We start from the raw sequence: 22,886 nt of genomic DNA, 5'->3' as shown, positions 1-22,886 counted from the left end.
TGAGGAGCGTAGGTCACATTTTGGTGGGGGAAATAATGTTGCGAGGTTTTTTCCGAAGAACAAAGCCCGAGATTATGATATTCTCCCGCCTCTGATACCGCCATGGATGTTTCCTTCTTTTTCTTCCCTCTTGCCATTCCTCCAGACCCGCTTTGGACGGCTTGGGAGGTTGCCCTTATGGCTGCCTGACTCAAAATTCTTCTCGTTTTCAGACCGTTCTCCACCATCTCTCCAATCTTAATCGCTTATGCGAAAGGCTTTCCCATGGCTGACATCATGTTTTGGAAATAGTCGGACTCTTGAGCCTGGAGGAAAGTAGTGACCATCTCTATCTCGTCCATGGAAGGTTTTACCCTTGACGCTTGCTCGCGCCATTTGATGGCGTATTCTCTGAAACTTTTAGAGGGTTTCTTCTTTAAGTTTGACAAGGCATTTTTGTCTGGTGCGATGTCAATATTATATTGAAACTGCCCTACGAAGTCTCTGGCAAGATCATCCCATATATGCCAGCGAGATATGTCCTGGTCCATATACCATTCCGAAGCGATTCCTACCAAACTCTCCCCGAAGTATGCCATCAACAATTCTTCTTTGCCACCGGCTCCCCGCAGTTGGTTGCAATACTTTTTGAGATGAGCAATGGGATCGCCGTGCCCGTCGTACTTCTCAAACTTTGGAGTTTTGAAATCCACAGGGAGATGCACGTGAGGGAACATGCATATATCAGCATAGGAGACGTTTTTCTGTCCGCTCAAACCTTGCATGTTTTTCAAATTTTGTTCAAGGCTCTTCATTCTCTTGGCCATTTCACCTTGTTCAGCAATTTTGGAGCTTTGGTCCTGCTCAGGTGCAAACTCGTATTGAGGTTGTTGAGGGGGAGTGTTGGTGGCAAGTCGAGTTGGTTCCAATGATAAAGAGGGAGCTGGAAAGGTGAATGAGGAAGAGTCAAAATTGGGCCTGTGTGTAGTGGGTTGTGCCATGATTGGACAGGGCGGTGCGGTGAAAATGCTTGTAGCGACATCCGTTGTTGACATCCAAGGGCAAGACTCAAAGGGTGATCCTGCGGAGTGGGCTGAAGTGGTCGGGTACCCGAACGGGGTAGCTGGGTAGCTTATGGGAATGTTCGAAGTCCCACTTGTTCTGTGGAACAATTCAGGGAATCCAGGGATAACGCTTGGTGGTTCCCTTCCATTATGCCAGTCATCCAACATCTCCATCATGCGGAGCCTCAGGATTCTGTTTTCCTCAGCAGTTGCTGACTCGAAAGTTGGGACGGCCGAGATCGAACTCTCCTCAGGGACGGGAATTGTTGGCAAAGGAATTTCCGAAGACATCGCTATATTCCCCTTTGACCTTGTGAAGTAAGTGTGAATACTTCCTTTTGTCTTAATAGCGGGTAACTGAACACTCCCTTTTGACCTCGTGAAATATGAATGTGAGGCCAGACTTCCCCCAAACCAACTACCTTTCTAAAACCTGGAAGACTCATTAGCAGACAAGTGGTTAGTTCGAAACAAATAACGGATAGGCAATCTCACGTTGGGGCATGATGCACCTATACAGTTAAATGCATTTCTACATGTCTGCAGCGAAGACATGCGTCACTCCGGATTCTTTCAAGCTCCTCTTTTTATTCATTTTTTTTATTTATATATTTTTTTTATTTATTTATCTATTTATTCTCTTTTTTATTATTGTTTTCAATATTTGCAGTAAAAATGTGACCGGATCCGATGAGGATTGCCTACGTATCACGACGTAGCGTGAATCAGATCATTATGTAGTTCGAAACTAACAAGTATAAAAATAAAGAAACAAATGTTCTTTTAGCATAGGGCTCATCTTGCGCATTTATTAGGGTGATTTAAGCAAAACGATTCGGCCCAAAAGATTTGACTATTTTTTTTACTTATTTTTTTATTTGAAAGAAAAATCAGATTTTTGAATCACGGCCTTTCAGCGCTTCGGGGATGAAGATTTTAAGGCCGTGTGGGTCAATTGGCCAGCAGAGTCGCCAGAGCTGTCACACCTCCTTTTTGCGCGCCTACCCCGAAGGATAAATGCGAGGGAGTTTTTCCAATTTAAGTGACAATATTCGAAATGAGATTATTTATTTAATTCAGAGTCGCCACTTGGGAAAGGTTTGGCTTTTGGTGTCCCAAGTCACCGGTTTATCTTGAATCCCAAATCGAGGAAAATATTCGACTTTCCAAATGAAGTCTGCGAACCAGAAATTCTAAGTAAGGAATTCTGTTGACCCGAGGGAAGGTGTTAGGCACCCTCGAATCCCGTGGTTCTAGCACGGTCGCTTAAATTGTTATAATGGCTAAATATTTGATTTTAATACATGTTATAACTTGTGTGCTTTTATTAAGTTTAAACCGCTTTTATTATTATTTTTTAATAGAATTGCAACGTCGTGAAAATGCATCTCGAACCACGTCGCAATCAATGCACCCGTGGTTGTTAATACATTCTGACTCCATTGAGATTTGGATTTGGGTCACATAAATGCGCACCCGAATTTAAGAATGTAATTTAATTAAAATCGCGCCTAAAGAGTCTAACGCGTTATTATCTTTGAGGAAGGCTGCGAAATTCGCTGAACAACCCATCCCAAATTCTGAGTATTTTTAGTATATACATTTATGAGGGCCCCGCAGTTTGTGCATTTTATTGGGCGAGGCTCGACTCATTTTATTTTTAAAAGGGCAAGCCTAAAAGCAACTATAATTTTTATTTTTTTTGTTTTGTCTCTATCAAAAAAAATAATCCTAATTTATTCACTAAGATTATCTAGAGCCATTATAATCGGGTTACATGAGATGCACCCCCGAAATTTAGAAATTAAGCATCACAACTACGTCACGGGAACCGTACCCGTAATCACAATGATTTATTAATTGCACCTAATCAACGAAACTTGATTAATAACATCTACCAATTCAAACAAATCTAGCTTTCATTTAGTGACTTGAGAAAATAATTCTAATCAAACACACATAAATCAAAACAGAAACAAAAGAAACAATAGTAAAACATTTAAACAGATCTAAATCAAAACTGAAACATTCATCTAATGCAAACAAGAAATTAGAGGAAATGAACCTTTGATATGAATATTCTATCAATAGACTGAGAAGACAACCTTCTTCATGAAATAAATACAGCTCAACAATCGTTACTCCAAAAAGAAATAAATCCAAGCAAAACCATACGAACTAGAAGGAGACTCAAACGGAAACCCGGACTAGCGACTTTGACCGGCGATGAAAATCCAAACGCATCTGTTCCGATTTTTTTTAGCCGATTTCAGTAGATCTTTTGGCTCATTTTTGGTGGTGTTAGGGGTGAATTTTATGGCTATTTGCAACAGGTTTTTGCTGTTATTTTAGAGGTCGTTTTGACTGAAGAAACGGAGCTATTTTCAAACTTGTTTTGATGTGTTTTGAACTGATTTTGATGGCTGAAATACTGGAGCTTCAAGGCTGGTTTTGATGGTGAAAAGTTCGTTGTTTTCTGGTTTGAGAAGAAAGAAAGAAGGAGATACATTGGGGAGGGGGTGTTCTGCTTGTGTATATCCGCGGTATATCGAGTGTATATCAAAGGTATACCCTGCCGCGTTTTTGGGAGGGGAGGTGTTCTTTTGCCAGAAAAATGGGTAGTGGTTGGGTGGTTTGAAGAAGATGAAGAGAGGATATGGGGCTGGTCTCTAAGGTCCTCTTCCGTGTGTGTTTTTGTTTGGGTTTTAATGGAGAATATTGAAGACCATGTGTGGGTTGTGTGTTGTGTGCATGTGCTAGCATGTGTGAGTTGTGTGTTGTGTTCATGTGCTAGCATGTGTGAGTTGTGTGTTGTGTTCATGTGCTAGCATGTGTGAGTTATGTGTTGTGTTCATGTGCTAGCATGTTTTCATGTGCGTCTCGGCTGAAAATATTTTGGGCTAGGTCCGAAAATTAGGCTTAAAATGAGTCGTTTGAACCCAAATATTATTCTTTCCTCGCAACCGAGAATAAAAACACGACCTTATTTAATTAATCCTACGTAAGCAGAATAATTATTAAAACAAACTGTCAATTACAACAAATATATATATATATATTGTATTTTTAAATTTATATTAAAATAAAAATAAAGTACTATTTTTGTATTTTTTTAAAATTTATGAGAAATAAATAAACTAAAATTTATATGTCCTTTTTTGTTATTTTCATTTTTGTGACGAAAATAAAGTAAAAAGAGTCAAAATAAGCTGAAATAGCTACATTAAGGCTAAATTAAATATTTACGTGCTAAAAATGTGAAAGATTTGGGGAGGGACAAAAATCACATGTCAACAAGGCTAAAATGAGGTTTTTAAGGCTTTGAAATATAGAATTAGGTTATAAAACATAAGATGACCTATTGGATCATCACATTTTCCACCTCTAAAATAATCGTTCGTCCTCAAACGGACATAAAAAAGTACCTGGGCTGGGGAAAAGGTGTGGATATCTACTCCGCATGTCCGACTCGTACTCCCAAGTAGCTACCTCGACGGGCTGACCTCTCCACTACACTCGAATTGAAGGATAACTCTTTGACCTCAACTGATGAACCTGTCGGGCTAGAATAGCCATCGGCTCCTCCTCATAAGTCAAATCCTTGTCCAACTAGACAGAGATGAAATCTAGCATATGAGACAGATCACCGGTTCTTCCGGAGCATGGACACATAGAATATTTTCTATCGGATGAACTACTGACAAACTAGGTGGCAATGCGAGCTTGTAAGCCACCTCACCCACATTCTAGAGAATCTTAAAAGGTCCGATATACCTAGGGCTCAACTTGCCCTTCTTTCCAAGCATCATCACACCCTTCATGGGTGATACCCGAAGCAACACTCTCTCTCCAACCATGAATGCAACATCACGAACCTTACGGTCGGCATAACTTATCTGCCTGGAATGAGCTATGCGAAGTTCATCCTGAATGATCTTAACCTTATCCAAGGCATCCTGTACCAAATCTGGACCCAATAACCGAATCTCCCCCGGCTCAAACCATCCCACTAGCTATCGGCACTGCCTACCATATAATGCCTCATAGGGAGCTATCTGAATGCTTGACTGGTAGCTATTGTTGTAGGCAAACTCTGCAAGCGGCAAGAACTGATCCTAAGAGCATCCAAAGTCTATAACACAAGCACGGAGCATATCCTCTAATATCTGAATAGTGTGCCCGGACCGTCTATCCGTCTGAGGATGAAATGTTGTGCTCAACTCAACTTGTGTGCCCAACTCTCGTTGTACTGCTCTCCAGAAGTTCAAGGTAAACTGTGTACCTTGATCAGAATGATACACATGGGCACACCATGAAGACCGACGATCTCGTGGGTATAAATCTCTGCAAACCACTCTGAAGAATAGGTAATTGCCACAAGAATGAAATGCGCTGACTTCGTCAGCTTATCCACAATGACCCAAACTGCATTGAACTTCCTATGAATCTGTAGGAGTCCAACAACGAATCTATAGTGATACGCTCACACTTCCACTCAGGAATCTTTATCTTCTGAAGCAAACCACCAGGTCTCTGATGCTCATATTTTACTTGCTGACAATTTAGACACTGAGCTACATATGAAACTATATCCTTCTTCATCCTCCTCCAGTAATAATGGTGTCGCAAGTCCTGATACATCTTGGCGACACCCGGATGAATAGAATATCGGGAATTGTGGGCCTTCTCAAGAAACAACTCGTGAAGTGCATCTACATTAGGCACACAAACACTACCTTGCATCCTCAAAACTCCATCATCTCCAACTGTAACATGTTTGGCATCTCTGTGCCGCACTGTGTCCCTAAGGACAAGCAAATGAGGGTCATCATATTGTCGCTCTCTAATGTGCTCAAATAATGAAGACCGAGAGAAGGTACAAGCTAGAACACGACTAGGCTCAGAAACATCCAACCCTGACGAACTAATTAGCCAAGGCCTGAACATATAATGCAAATGGTCTCTCACCGACTGGAATGAATGCAAGGCTGCCCATACTCACTAACTTTCTACTCAAAGCATCGGCCACCACATTAGCCTTACCGGGTTAATACAAGATGGTGATATTAGTCTTTTAATAGCTCCAACCACCTCCTCTGCCTCAAATTGAGCTTATTTTGCTTGAACAAATACTACAAATTCCTATAATCCGTGAATACCTCACATGACACTCCGTACAGATAGTGCCTCCAAATCTTCAATGCATAAACAATGGATGCCAACTCTAGGTCATGAACAGGGTAATTCTTCTCGTGAACCTTCAGCTACTATGAGGCGTATGCAATCACCTAGCCACCCTGCATCAATACCGCACCAAGACCAATACGAGATGCATTACAATATACCGTATAAGATCCTAAACCTGTGGGCAACATCAACACTAGCATTGTAGTCAAAGCAGTCTTGAGCTTCTGAAAGCTCGCCTCACACTTGTCTGGTCATCTAAACGGGGCACCTTTATGGGTCAACCTAGTCAATGGGGCTGTTATAGATGAAAATCCTTCCACAAACCGACGGTAATAACCTGCCAATCCCAAGAAACTTCGGATCTCCATAGTTGAAGTGGGTCTAGGGTAGTTCTGAACTTCCTCAATCTTTTTAGGATCCACCTGAATGCCCTTAGCTGATACAACGTTCCCCAAAAAGTCAACTAAGCTCAATCAAAACTTGCATTTTTAAAACTTAGCATACAATTGGCTGTCTCTCAAAGTCTGAAGTATGATCCGAAGATGTTGCTTGTGCTCCTCTCGACTGCGGGAGTAGATCAAGATATCATTAATAAACACAATCACAAAGGAATCCAGGTAAGTTTTGAACACCCGATTCATCAAATCCATGAATGTTGTTGGGGCATTTGTCAGTCCAAATGACATTACTAGAAACTCATAATGCCTGTGTCAAGTCCGAAAAGTTATCTTAGGGACATCGAATGCCCTAATCCTCAACTGATGGTAGCCAGACCTCAAATCAATCTTTGAAAACACCTTGGCACCCTGAAGCTGATCAAATAAGTCATCAATCCTCGGTAATAGATACTTGTTCTTGATGGTGAACTTGTTCAACTACCGATAATCTATGCATATCCTCATCGATCCACCTTTCTTCTTCACAAACAACATAGGCGCTCCCCCAGGTCCAGACACTAGGTCTAATGAAGCCCTTATCAAACAGATCTTGCAATTGCTCCTTCAATTCTTTCAACTCTGGCGGGGCCATACGGTATGGCAAAATAGAAATGGGCTGAGTACCCGGAGCCAAATCAATACCGAAGTCAATATCTCTGTCGAGTGGCATCCCCGACAGATCTGCAGGAAACACCTCTAGAAACTCACGACAACTGGCACAGAATCCATAGAAGGAACCTTCGCACTAGAATCACGAACATAAGACAAATAAGCTAGACACCCCTTCTCGACCATATGTCGAGCCTTCATATAAGAGATAACCCTACTGGTATAATGGCCAGAAGTCCCTCTCCACTCTAATCGAGGCAACTCCAACAAGGCTGAGGTCACCATCCTAGCATGACAATCCAATATAGCATGATAAGATGATAGCCAATCCAAACCCAAAAAGACATTAAAATCAACCATATCGAGAAGTAGAAGATCTACGTTAGTCTTAAGACCCCCAATGATAACCACACATGCACGATAGACATAGTCTACAACAATAGAATCTCCCACAGGTGTGGACACATACACAGGAGAACTCAAAGAATGTCATGACCCAGATTTCCTACCTTGGGAGTCATGATGGCGCCTACTAATGTGAGCTAAGCAAGCCAATTATTGAACCATATACCTTTTTACCAATTTTATTCTCTTTAACAATTACGAAGAAATAACGTTTAAACAACGAAGTATAACATAAGCGGAAGAAAATAATAAGCCATCTAAACATGAATATCTATTACAACTCTTTGAGTCTCGACTACCCACAACTGGTGTCACAGTTTCACAGACAGTCTATGAATACTACAAATAAAGGTTTGAAAGAATTAATTACAACACTATTTATGGAAATACATTTAATAAATAGAAAAGTAGATAGAAGGAGACACCAAGGCCTGCGGATGCCTACAGGATTACCTCGGGTCGCCTGATGAACAAGAATCAGCAATCTCACTACGGTTAGAAGTCTACAACACTGGGATCTGCACAAAAGAGTGCAGAGTATAGTATCAGCACAACCGACCTCATGTGCTGGTAAGTGTCTAGCCTAACCTCGGTGAAGTAGTGACGAGGATAGGACCAGACTACCAAATAAACCTGTGCAGTTCAATTATATACAGTGGGAAAGAAATACAAAAATAAACAAGTAAAGTTGGGAGGGGGAAACATGCTTCAGGGAATAGCAGGTAAAACAGAATATCAAGAGAATTATTAAGGAATCAAAACCGCTCACTAACAAGAAAAAGGGAACAAAGACATATTTCACTTTCTTTTCATATCTCGTGGCAGGCGTGTCACCCGCTCCCATTTCACTTGTCTTGTGGTAGGTGTACCATCCGCTCCCATTTTATATCTTGTCTTATGGCAGGCATATCACCCGCTCCCATTTTATTATATCTTGTGGTAGGCGTACCACTCGTTCCCATTTCATTATATCTTTATTGCGGCGTGCAACCCAATCCACATATAATATTGTTGTGGCATGCAACCCGATCCACATATAATGTTATTGCGGCATGCAATCCGATCCACATATAATGTTGTTGCGGCGTGCAACCCGATCCATATATAATATTGTTGCGGCGTACAACCCGATCCATATATAATATTGTTGCAGTGTGCAACCAGATCCATATATAATATTTACAATTATAACGAGAGTCCCGACAAGATATCAATAAGGTCTACATTGTCCCGGCAAGGGATTCGACAGCATAAGCAATCACGTCCCGGCAAGGGAGAAATAGCTATAACCAAACTTGATACCACACCTAACTATCTCAGCTATAACCAAACTCATTGCAACATCTAACCACCTCAGCTATAACTAAACTCGTCACCACACCTAACTACATCAGCTATAACCAACCTCATTCCGACACCTAACTACTTCAGCTATACCCATAATCCCTACCCAACTCAAAGAATCATCAACCTAAGCATCCGTAATATCAATTACGAACACAATGCAAGGGAACCACAATTCAACAATAGCCCGGCAAGGGGGCAACATAATAATCTCTTCTCTTTCTCACTCTTACTTCACAATTCACTTCACAACTCGAGCCAATGCTCTAGAGTTTCAATTATCACTTATACTTTCACATCTCATTTCACAACTCGAGCTAATGCTCTAAAAGTTCAATTGTCACTTATACTTTCACAATTTTGCTATACAGCTTGAGCCAATGTTTCTCAATGTTCATAGGTCACAATTCGTTCCACAAACGTTATACAACAATGAGAAATCTTCACCAAGGCATGAATAATACAACGAAATCATGAAAATCACAATATAAGACTCACGGTCATGCATGAAACCAACGTATAGATACTCGTCATCATGCCTATACGTCGTACTGAACAAGAAGTAAATAGCAAATAGGACACAACTCCTAATCCCTCAAGCTAAGGTTAGACCAAACACTTACCTCGATGCCACGAACACAATTCACGATTCAATTATAGCTTTACCCCTTGATTCCACCACCAATCCGCTCGTATCTAGTCACAAGTTACTTAATTACATCAATAAACGCAAAATGAATCAATTTGAATGCATGAAAATGGATTTTCCAAAGTTTTACCCAGAAAGTTAAAATCTCCCACGGGCCCACATGGTCAAAACCCGAGGTTCGAACAAAAACCCGATTACTCATTCCCCCACTAACTAAAATATATAATTTGTTTTGAAATCGGACCTCAAATCGAGGTCCAAATTCCCAATTTTTTAAAAAACTAGGTTCTACCCAAAACACCCAATTTCCCCCACAAAAATCATTGATTTTGATTTGAAGTCATGTTAAAAGATGTTAAGGAGTGAAGAAAATGAGTTAGAAAATCACTTACCAACATTTTGGAGAAGAAAGGTTGTTTGAAAAATCGCCTCTTATGTTTTTGGAGTTTTGAAAAATAAAAAATAACTGAAAATACTGTCTAAATATACTATTCTCAGGAGCCCTGTGCGGACCGCACAAAACCAACTGCGACCGCACAGCACTACTTGTGTTCTACAGTGACAGGTCTTAGTATTTTGGCCATAACTTTCTCTACATATGTCCAAATGTCTATTATAATATGTTTCTGAAAACTAAATTCAAAGATCTACAACTTTTGTTTTTGAATCATCCCCATATTTCTCGTAGATCAAAAGATATGAGCTTCCGAAGTCGGACCAGTGAACCTGTGTGAACCGCACAAAATGGACTGCGGTCGCACAGTCACCAGTGCGGATAGCACAAAAACTAATGCGGTTAGCACTGCGGGTTCAGGGTTTGCACTTCTTTGAACCTGCAACATCCATGTTTTTAAGCCTAAGACATCCCGGGACCTACCCGAAACTCACCCGAGCCCTCGGAACTCCAAACCAAGTGTGCATACTAACTCAAAGACATTATATGGACCTACTCATGCGATCACATCCTCAAAATAACATGTAAAATCATGAATTAAACCTCAAAACTCAACATTTTCATCAAGAACTCTCAAAGTTCATAACTCTCAACTGGAAGTCCAACTCACGTCAAATAAACTCCATTTTTCACCAAATTTCACAGGTATCTTTCAAATATTATAACAAGTTTGTACCAGGCTCCGGAACCAAAATACAGCCCCGATAACAATGGTTTCAAACATTAATTCTTTTCTTCATTTCTTAGATATTTCAGTAAAACAATTTCTTTCAAAAATTGATTTCTAAGGCTTGGGACCTCGGAATTCGTCTCCGGGCATACTCCCAAGTCCCATATTTTACTGCGGACCTTTCGGGATCGTCGGAACATGGATCTGAGTCTGTTTGCTCAAAATGTTGACCAAAGTCAACCATAATCAAATTTTTAACTCTAAAAATTTCTATTTCTCATATTTTCACATAGAAGGCTTTCCGGATATAGGTCCGGACCACGCACGTAAATCAAGGTGGGGTAAAAAGGAGGTTTTTAGGCCTTAGAACACTGAATCCAATTGCAACACAATTGTTCGTCCTCGAACGGACATAAGAAAGAAGTACCTGAGTCGGGAAAAAGAAGGGGATAATGGCTCCGCATATCGGACTCGGACTCCCAGGTCGATGACTCAGCGGGTTGACCTCTCCACTGAACACGGACAGAAGGAAAACTCTTCGATCTCAACTGACGTACCTGCTGATCTAGAATAGCTACCGGCTCGTCCTCATAAGACAAGTCCTTGTCCAACTGGACAGTGCTAAAATCTAGCACGTGGGATGGATCGCCGTGATACTTCTGAAGCATGGACACAAGAAACACTGGATGCACGGCTGACAAGCTCAGCGGCAATGCAAGTTTATAATCCACCTCTCCCACTCGATCAAGAATCTCAAGTGGGCCAATGAACCTAGGGCTAAGCTTTCCCTTCTTCCCAAATCTCATTACGCCTTTCATAGGCGACACTCGAAGCAATACTCGTTCACCGACCATGAATGCCAAATCACGAACCTTGTGGTCGACATAACTCTTTTGCCTGGACTGAGCTGTACGAAGTCTATCCTGAATAATCTTGACCTTGTCCAAGGCCTCCTAAACCAGATCCGTACCCAACAACCGAGCCTCTCCCGGCTCAAACCATCCGGAGACTGACATCACCTACCATATAAAGCCTCATATGGAGTCATCTGAATACTCGACTGGTAGCTATTGTTGTAGGCAAACTCTGCTAAAGGCAAAAACCGATCCCACGAGCCTCCAAAGTCAATGCACAAGCTCGGAGCATATCCTCCAAAATCTGAATAGTTTGCTCGAGCTGTCCGTCCGTCTGAGGATGAAATGTTGTGCTCAACTCAACCCGCGTGCCCAACTCTCGCTGAACTGCTCTCCAGAAATGCGAGATAAATTGTGTATCTCGATCCAAAATAATAGACACGGGCACGCCATGAAGGCGAACAATCTCTCGGATATAGATATCAGCTAACCTCTCAGAAAAATAGGAGATTGCCACAGGAATGAAAATGAGTTAGAAAATCACTTACCAACGTTTTGGAGAAGAAAGGTTGTTCGAAAAATCGCCTCTTGTGTTTTTGGGGTTTTGAAAAATGAAAAATAACTGAAAATCCCATCTAAATATACTATTCTCAGGTGCCCTGTGCGAACCGCACAAAACCAACTGCTGTCGCACGACACTACTTGTGTTCTGCAGTGACATGTCTTAGTATTTTGGCCATAACTTTCTCTACATATGTCCAAATGTCTATTATAACATGTTTCGGAAAACTAGATTCAAAGATCTACAATTGTTGTTTTTAAATCATCCCCAAATTCCTCGTAAATCAAAAAATATGAGCTTTCGAAGTCGGACCAATGAACCTGTGCGGACCGCACAAAATGGACTGCGGCCGCACAGTCACCAGTGCGGACAGCACAAAAACTAATGCAGTGAGCACTGCGGGTTCAAAGGTTTGCACTTCTCTGAACCTGCAACATCCATGTTTTTAAGCCTAAGACATCCCGAGACCTACCCGAAACTCACCCGAACCCTTGGAACTCCAAACCAAGTGTGCATACTAACTCAAAGACATTATATAATAACATGTAAAATCATGAATTAAACCTCAAAACTCAACATTTTCGTCAAGAACTCTCAAAGTTCATAACTCTTCAACCGGAAGTCCAGCTCACGTCAAATAAACTCCGTTTTTTACCAAATTTCACAGTTATCTTTCAAATACTATAACAAGTTTGTACCGGGCTTCGAAACCAAAACACGGGCCCGATAACAATGGTTTCAAACATTAATTCTTTTCTTCATTTCTTAGATAATTCAGTAAAATAATTTCATTCAAAAATTGATTTCTAAGGCTTGGGACCTCGGAATTCGTCTCCGAGCATACGCCCAAGTCCCATATTTTACTGCGGACCTCTCGGGATTGTCAGAATACGGATCCGGGTCCGTTTGCTCAAAATATTGACCAAAGTCAACTATAATCAAATTTTTAACTCTAAAAATTTCTATTTCTCATATTTTCACATAGAAGGCTTTCCGGATATAGGTCCAGACCACGCACGTAAATCAAGGTGGGGTAAAAAGAAGGTTTTTAGGCCTTCGAACACTGAATTCACTTTCAACAAGGTCATCACAAAGAATCACGAGGCACAACCAAATATGAAGCAAAATAGGACGACACGTATGAATAAGTAGAACCTGGATCAAATAGAACTGAGGCATCCCTGCTGCAAACTGAAATCGTTCCTGTGATAACCGCATTAGATGACTCAGCCTCAGGCCTGGCTAGAAAGGCATAGCATCGGGGCTTGGCCTCACCACTCTGAACCACATCTCTAGGACGGCCTCCTACTGGCTGGCCTCCACCACTAGCAACCTGACCTCCACCTCTAACGGCCTGACCTCCACCTCTGGTAGTCTAACCTCTACCTTTGGCTACCTGACCCCTACCTCTAGTTGGCTGAGCGGGAGGTGATGCAACCGGTGTCAGAATCATGGCACGAGAACTCTATTGTGGTGCACCGCCCAATAATCTCGGAAAGGCCCTCCTAATATGTCCAAAACTGCCACACTCAAAATATTCATCCTGGTGTTGTGGCTGCTGAAACTAAGACTGGCCCAAACGGGCCGGATGAACACAGTAGTAACTCTGAATATGAGGTGCACTGATAGGAGTCGGCAGTGCACTGTAGGTTGGCTACCTAGAATGAGGCACATAAGGACCACGACTCCCTAAAGCATTGTGGGATGCCTGAAGCACTAACTGATATGGTCTGGGAGGATAGCCCCTACCAAAAGTACATCTGCCTCCATAGGCACCACTAAAACTACCGGAATAACGAGGCCTCTTATCAGACCCCTGCCCTCTCTCCTGTGAAAGAACATCCTCGATCCGCCTAGCGACATTAGCAACCGTATGAGAAGAAATCTCACACCCGATCTCTTTGGCCATCTGCAACTTGATAGGATGAGCGAGTACCTCAATAAACCTCCTCACCCTGTCTCTCTCTCTACCTCAGTAGGAAGCAGAAGAATAGCATGGTGGGCTAGATCCACAAATTGGGTCTCATACTAAGTGACAGATATGCTGCCCTGCTGAAGACGCTCGAATTGCCTGCGATAACTCTCTCTCTCTCTCTGAGTGATAGGAAGGAACTTCTCAAGAAATAGCTGAGAGAATGGTCCCAAGTAAGAGCATGTGACCCAGCTAATCTAGTAGATACATAATCCTTCCACCATATCTTGGCGGAACCTATCATCTAAAATACAGCAAAGTCGACCCCATTGGTCTCAACTATACCCATGTTCCGTAGTACCTCATGGAAGCGGTCAAGATAATCATGTGGGTCCTTATAAGATGCTCCACTGAAGTGATCTAGAAAGAATTTGGTGAACATGTCCAATCTCAATAAACCCTCAGGGGTCATGGCATGCCCATCACCGGCCTGTGCCGCAATAGCTGGCTAAACTACCCCAACTGGCAGGACTGCTGGAGTCTGATATTGGGGAGCCATCTGCTCCGGAGTGTGAGTAGCGGAAGTTTGTGCTACTCCCCTATCCTAAGAGATAGCTGGTGCCATGGAAAATGTACAGGCTAGAGCCATAATATCCATAAGGACCACCAACGGACCAAAGCATCCTGAAGCACTGGGGTGGTGATGAAACCCTCCGGGACCTGAGCTGGTCCGACAGGCACAGCCTGGGATAGAACCTCTTCATCAAACTATACCTGAGGCTCCAGTGCTGGTGCTGCTGCTCGAGCTCTGGGCTGAGCTCTGCCCCTACCTCGGCCTCTGGCACGACCCCGGCCTCGACCTCTGCCCCTCGTAGGAGCTGCTGCTGGGGGCTCCGGCTGCTATCCAACTGAAGATACGGTGCATGTTCTTTCCATCTGCGAGAGAACCGAATAGAAGGGTTCAAACAGCAATATAGAATAAAGTCGCACGACAGAGAAGAATAGAAGTGAAACTGTTCCAAACTCCATAGCATCTGCAAGATAAGTACAGACGTTACCGTACCGATCCTCTAAACTCTACTAAGTTTGCTCATGACTTGTGAGACCTAATAACCTAGTGCTCTAATACCTACTTGTCACGACCCGGAATTCCCATCGTCGAGACCATGGTGACACCTAACATTTCACTTCCTAGTCAAGCCAATGTCAGAACATATTATCCATTTTTAATAGTTGAATTAAATAACGAGAAATAGCTGAGATATAAATGCGGAAGCTAAAACTTCCAAACATCCACCACAAATCCCTGAACCTGGTGTCACAAGTGCACGAGCTACTAGAGTAATACATACAAGGGTCTAAAATAAATACAAAGTTGTCTAAATGAAAATATACAGCTAAATAGAAAGAGGAATGGGACTCCAGGAGCTGCGGCCGCTGAGTAGCCGTACCTCAAGTCTCCACAACTGTCCAATCCGAGCACGTTAATAACCGTCGTTGGGACCGACTCAAAAATATACATGGGAAGTGCAGAGTATAGTATGAGTACAACCGATCCCATGTACTCTGTAAGTGTTGAGCCTAACCTCGATGAAGTAGTGATGAGGCTAAGGCGGGTCACCTACACTACAACATGTACGCAGTATATAATAATGATAGAAAAAAGGAATACTAAACAGGAAGATGCAGTCAACTAAAAATAATAATCACAGCCTCAAGAATAAATAAGTGTCATCCAGAATTACCAATCTTTAAAGTTCAAAAAAAAATATCGGAAACCAATATAACTCAAGAAATGGAAACATATAGGTTGTTGTTGTGCGCAACCCGATCCCACCAGACAACACAAAACCCTCCCTTATTTTACCGTAATAGCATCAACAAAAGAGATAATATATATAAATATGTTGCGGAGCGCAATCCGATCCCATCATATATCAATATCAATATTATAGTTCACCCTTATTTAGCTAAATCAATCCACCCTTATTCCACTTGTTGCAGCGTGCAACCCAATCCCACCGTATAGTACATATTCACCCTTATTCCATCACATCAATCCAACCTTATTACACCTGTTGCGATATGCATCCCGGTCCCACCATATCAGTACCAAATACTCAATGCACAGTCAAATCAACAGTCAAAACCACAAAAACCTTTACAATCAACAAATACCAAACTAAACCAAAAAGGAAACCTTATACAATATAGAATCTACATGAGTAATACTACACAGCAAGACCAATCGAGTAATTGACAATTAGAAGGTGCAAGTAAGTCAATTTAAGAAAATAGCAGGGAATCATGAAACTATAGAAGAGCTAACATCATTAACAAGAGAAAATATCGATTAACAAGTAGAAATTAAGCATGGAAATCAGTTAGAGCATATAATAGTTAAGAAAGGAAATGAGATAATTAAGGAAAAGCAAAAAATCAGGGAAAACAGATAATTCGACGGCATATAGACACTCGTCACCTTGCATATACGTCGCTCACATGAAATTCACATAGCACATAGTCCGAGGGTTCCTAATTCCCTCAAATCAAGGTTAGACACGGCACTTACCTCGCTCCAAAGAACACTCAAAGCTCAACCACAATTTTGCCTTTCAAACAAGCCTACGAACCAACAATATCTAGCAAATTACCAACCAAATGATTCAAAATAAGCCTTAGAATCACCCACGATTGTGAAAGATTCAATTTAGGTTATTATTTAAAAAGTCAACAAAAGTTAGCTTCCGGAAACTCTTGGTACAAACCCGAAATTCGGACCAAAATCCGATTGTACATTAACCCCCGAGCCTGGGTATGTATTGCTTTGGAATCTGACCCCAATTTGAGGTCTAAATCCTAATTTTACAAAATCCTTATTTCTACCCAAACCCCCAAGTTTCCACCATGAAAACACTAGATTTTATGTTAAAGATTTGTAAATTTTAATGAATGATTGAAAGAAAATGGGTTAGAAATACGTACCTATAATTTAGGGAAGAAAGGGTCTTGGAAAAATCACCCGTAGGCTTTTCTTGTTTTGAAAATTTGAAAAATGAGTGAAAATTCCGTCTAACTTAAGTTTTACACAGCTACAGATGTCACAAATGCGAACAGAGCTTCGCAATTGTGAGAAATTCTTCGCAAATGCGAAGCTTCCCCAGCTCTGTTGCCTTCGCAAATGCGAACCAGTGTTCGCAAATGCAAGCAAGTGATGATCGCAAATGCGACCCAAACTTCGCAAATGCGAAGTTCCATCCCCCAGCCCACTGCTCGCAAATGCGATGGTCTCTTCGCAAATGCGAGGCTCGTATTTGCGAGCTAGACCTCGCAAATGCGAAGTCTGCAGATCAGGTGCAGCAGCTGCCATGCTTTCTAAGTTCAAAACATTCTGTGGCCTATCCAAAACTCACTTGAGCTCTCGGGGCTCCAAACCAAACATGCGCACAAGTCCAAAAATATTATACAAACTTGCTCGCGCGATCAAATCGCCAAAATAACACCTAGAACTACGAATTGGACACCAAATCAAATGAAATTTTCAAGAAACTTTAAAACTTCTATTTTCACAACCGAACGTCCGAATCACGTCAAACCAACTATGTTTCTCACCAAATTTCACAGACAAGTCATAATTATAATAATGGACCTATAGGGGCTCTAGAACCCGGTATCAACAAGACCAAACATCAATCAGTTCTTAAAATCATTAAACTTTCGAACTTTTAATTTTTCATCAAAAATTCATATCTCGAGCTAGGGACCTTGGAATTCGATTCTGGGCATACGCCCAGGTCCCAAATTACGATTCGGACCCACCGGGACCGTCAAAATACGGATCCGGATCCGTTTACACAAAATAATGACTGAAACTCAAATATATTTTTAAAGTAAAAATTCTTATTTTTATCAGTTTTTAACATAAAAGCCTTCCAGAAAAATACCCGGATTGTGTACGTAAATCGAGAAAGGCTAAAATGAGGTTTTTAAGGCTTCAAAATATAGAATTAGGTTCTAAAGCATAAGATGACCTATCGGGTCATCACACAAATAAAGGTCGGAATAAAAATAAAGTTGTCTGAAAGAAGTACACAGCTAAGATAAAGTAGAGGGGGACTTTAGAGCTGCGAACGACGTGCAGCTATACCTCAAGTCTCACTGAATAGATGAATTCGAGCAAGTCTATTGTGCGCCGCTGGGACCAACTCCGGTATCTGCACAAGAAGTACAGAGTGTTGTATGAGTACAATCAACCCCATGCACTCAGTAAGCGCGGAGCCTAACCTCGACGAAGTAGTAATGAGGCTAAGACAAGTCGCTTACATTAACTTGTACACATTATTATTATTATTATTATTATTATTATTATTATTATTATTATTATTATTATTATTATTATTATTATTATTATTATAATAATAATAATAATAATAATAATAATAATAATAATAATAATAATAATAATAATAATAATAATAATAATAATAATAATAATAATAATAGGAAAACAAGAATAGAAATAAAGCAGATATCTCATATCAACGTTCGAGGCCAATTCGGCAGTCATAATCATTATTACTTTTATCATTCTGTTGCAGCATGCAACTCATTCCCATAATAATCTTTCATTTAATTCCGCTGCAGCATGCAACCCGATCCTCAATATATATCCTTTTCAATTAATTCTGTTGCGACGTGCAACCCGATCCCACAATATATTCATTTTTATTTATGTTGTGGCGTGCAACCCGCTCCCCAAATAATATTAGTTATTAATTCTTACAAAAGAAATTATTCCAATAATTGCAACAATTAATACGAAACTATAAGGGAACAAAGCATACACTTATTATGACTTATTTAGTAAACAAGTAATAATAAGTAACAATTAATTATGAAATTGGAGAGAAAATATGTAATTTAATATATAAAATGCTAAATGTCACGTAGCAATTATGACACATAAATCAAATAAGCACGTAGCAATTAAAGCATAGATTCAAGGCATGATATTGAGTCATGAATATAAGAGAAATAATTAATATAATAATTAATTCATGAATTAAAGTAATTTATGATTTTCAGATAAATATGCAACAATCAATTTGACGACATATAAACACTCGTCACCCCGCCTATCTGCCGGCCGTTACACATGAAATTCACGTAACAATTAATTCAAGAATTCTTTTCCCTCAAGTCAAGGTTAACCATGGCACTTACCTCGTTTCGCAATTCGAATGATCGCTCGACCACAACTTTTCCTTTCGGATTAGTCTCCAAACCAATCAAACCTATCAATTTATTGGCCAACAATTCAATTGGAGCTTTAGAAATTATTCACAATTCGAAAGAGACTTAAAGTAAGTCATTTTCGAAAAAGTCAACCAAAAGTCAACGTGGGCCCACTTTTCAGAACCCAACGAAAAATCACGAAATTCGAACACTCGTTCCGATACGAGTTCAACCATACAAAAATTACCGAACTTCGACATCGGATTGCCTTTTAAATCCTAAATTTTCTTTTTTAGAAAATTTCACAAAAATCCCAATTTCTTCCATTTAAATTCTGCTAATATTTTCATTTATTAATACTTAACCATAGTTGAATATCATATTTTGTGACATTGGTAATTTTCATGAGCGTGAAAGCATCATAGTTTTAAACTTTAACACTTTAGTGACTTTTAAAGACGTATGAACTACAAAACAAAGCCAAATAGCCGTAAATTAAAATTTTCAATAATCAAAAGTAAAGGAATAAAGAGATAACAATAATCCAACAAAATCAAACCATGAGGGAATCTTAATTGAGATAATATTACATATTTGTCAAGTATAGTTCGATAACAATGTGCATGTATATATAGCACATGTTATGAATTTCTAAAGTTGATGTAAATTTCGAGCATGGATAATTTTTGTCTTAGAGTAATTCAAATGAATTTCTATTCATAAATTACATAAATTGAAGGGCTAGAAGTAGGGGTGGACAAAGAAAATCGATAAACCGCACCAAATCGATAATCCGAATCAAATCGGAAAAAAATCTGATTGTGATTTGGTTTGACTTAGTTTGGTATTGGAACAGAAAACCCGATCATAATTGGTTTGGTTTGGTTTTAATTAAAAAAAGTCAAACCGAAAATAAACCAACCCGATAGTACATTTATCCAAGTTTTAAAAATATTTTATACATATAAATATTAATATTTATTGTAATGTAATTTATAAATATTTCTTAAACTTTTTCACAATTTCATCTTTTAATGTATTAATTTCAAGTTTGGATTTACCATTCTTGAATGATAACAAATTTATAGCCAATAAATATAGTAATTCAAACAAAGTTCAAATCAATACTAATGCTAACAAAAGAAACTCAATTCAACACTAGGAATGATGATAGTATTGGATATCTATTTTTTAGTTTACATTTGTTTATAATGAAAATGCATAACTTAGTTTATTTTTTCTTTAGTACTTAGTTATGTAACTAATAGTACTTATTTTAGCATGACGAATACATTATATTTAGATTATGTTAATTTTTATTATGAATTATTAATTAATAATATTTGCTTTATGCAATTTTATTATCTTTGTTATTGAATATTTTAGTATAATGCTATGACTTATCTCATATTGTTGTAATCGTTTTTTTTTTAAATACAATGTCTAGTTGTATCTTAATAGGACTAAAGAAATATTTGGATCATAGGTTATATATTTTGTGCTATAAAGATTTTATCAGGAAAAGAAAACCCGAAAACCCAAAAAAAAATCAAAAAACCCGAGAAAAATCGAGATTGAAAAATCCGACTTTGTTGGTTTGGTTTGGTTTATAGATTTAAAAACCCGCACTATTGGGTCGGTTTGGTAATTGAAAATTCCGAACCAACCCAACCTATGTACACCCCTAGCCAGCATGATTAACAAATATTTATGTGCAATAAATATATAATTGTATTATATGCTTTGTATTAATAACAAAAAAAGTGATTATAAGTATGATTGGAATCGGTGAAGAGCCAACAAATGTCAAAGTGATAGATTTACGTGCTGCCTCGCAATATTTTTGTGCTATAAAGTGTCGTGGTTGAGAAATTAGAAAATGTTAATGTTGACATGTAGGAGTGTACATAGATCGGGTTGGTTCGGATTTTTTAATTACTAAATTAAATCAATGTTGTCGGATTTTTAAATCTATAAACTAAATCAAACCAATAAAGTCGGGTTTTTCAATCTCGATTTTTCTCGAGTTTTCGGGTTTTTCCTGGTAAAGTCTTCATAGCACAAAATATGTAACTTGTACTCTAAATATTTCTCAAGTCCTAGTAAGATACAATTATATAATATATTTTTCAAGAAAATAACACAATAATATGAGATAAGTTTATACTAAAATATTCAATAACAAAGATAATAAAATTACTTAAAATATTGCTACTAATGAGTCATAATAAAAATTAACATAATTTAAAAATATTATATAAGTCATGCTAAAATAAGTATAGCTAATAAGTATTATTAATTACATAACTAAGCACTAAAGAAAAAGATAAAGTAATTATGCATTTTCATTATAAACCAATATAAAACTAAAATAGATATTTAACACAATCGTCATCCCTACTGTTAAATTGAATTTCTTTTGTTAGCATTAATATTAATTTGAACTTTGTTTGAATTACTACATTTATGAGCTATATATAAAATTTATTTACCATTTAAGAATATTAAGTTCAAACTTGAAATAATACGTTAAAAGATAAAACTATGAACAAGTTTAAGCAATATTTATAAATTATATTACAATAAATATTTATATATATAAATATTTTTAAAAACTATATAAATGTACAATCGGGTTGGTTTGGTTTCGGTTTGACTTTTTGTAGGTAAAACCAAACCAAACCAAACTAATTATTATCGGTATTTTTTTTCAATACCAAACCAAACCACATCGTTTTTTTTTTCGATTTGATTTGAATTATAAATTTGGTGTGATTTATCGATTTTCTTTGTGCACTCCTATTGACACGTTGGTTCACTCACTCACATGGAATATCTTTTGAATGCTAGAGCTGGGACTTTAAAGAAACAAAATAAATAAGGGACTACTCAAAAGAGAAAATTATGCTTTGTTCAGAATTAATAGCTTAATATGTGGAAGATCTTTTAATTCTTTTTAGATATGTCAAAATGATTTGTCGTTCCTAAAATTTTTGTCTTATGGAATTTTAAATTGTCAAATTATCCTTTACTGATACCCATTTAGAACACCCATTTTTGCAATAAAATGAGAAGCAATAGTACTCGTAAGAAAAATTTATTGGTTCTAAAGAATAGTTCAATTTATTATATAGAACACAATTACAAATAAAAATTTATTTGACAATTGGAACTTGTAAATGTTATTGGAGAGAGGTGATAATCAATTATGTATAAGAAAATGTTTATTTTGTTAATAGGTGGTCCCGTAGCTCAGTTGGTTAGAGCGTTGGTCTTATGAGCCGAAGGTCGCGGGTTCGAGCCCCGCCGGGACCATCATTGTATTGTGACCCATTTATTTTTGTTTTTGGGGCTGTATCAGGCTGGGAGTGGTCCCGTTTTGCATCATATCTTTTCTGCCACATTTACACTTTACAGTATTGCATATCAATAATGATCTACTTAAATATTAACCAACCAACCCAAATAATAAGAATAACTAAGATTATGACAGATACTTATGTGTTTGATGATTGATAGCATTCT

General features: G+C 38.8%; 1 non-coding gene across 1 annotated transcript; it reads left to right on the top strand.

The window, feature by feature from the left end:
- The first annotated feature begins 22,602 nt into the window (after positions 1–22,602).
- TRNAI-UAU (transfer RNA isoleucine (anticodon UAU)) lies at positions 22,603–22,676 on the top strand. The gene has a single exon. It is a non-coding gene; the product is annotated as a tRNA-Ile (tRNA).
- The last annotated feature ends 210 nt before the right edge of the window (positions 22,677–22,886 follow it).

Source organism: Nicotiana sylvestris, chromosome 8, assembly GCF_000393655.2.
Source record: "Nicotiana sylvestris chromosome 8, ASM39365v2, whole genome shotgun sequence".
Taxonomy (NCBI): domain Eukaryota; kingdom Viridiplantae; phylum Streptophyta; class Magnoliopsida; order Solanales; family Solanaceae; genus Nicotiana; species Nicotiana sylvestris.
The sequence above is the reverse complement of the archived record's forward strand: the minus strand, read 5'-3'. Positions and strand labels throughout refer to the sequence as shown.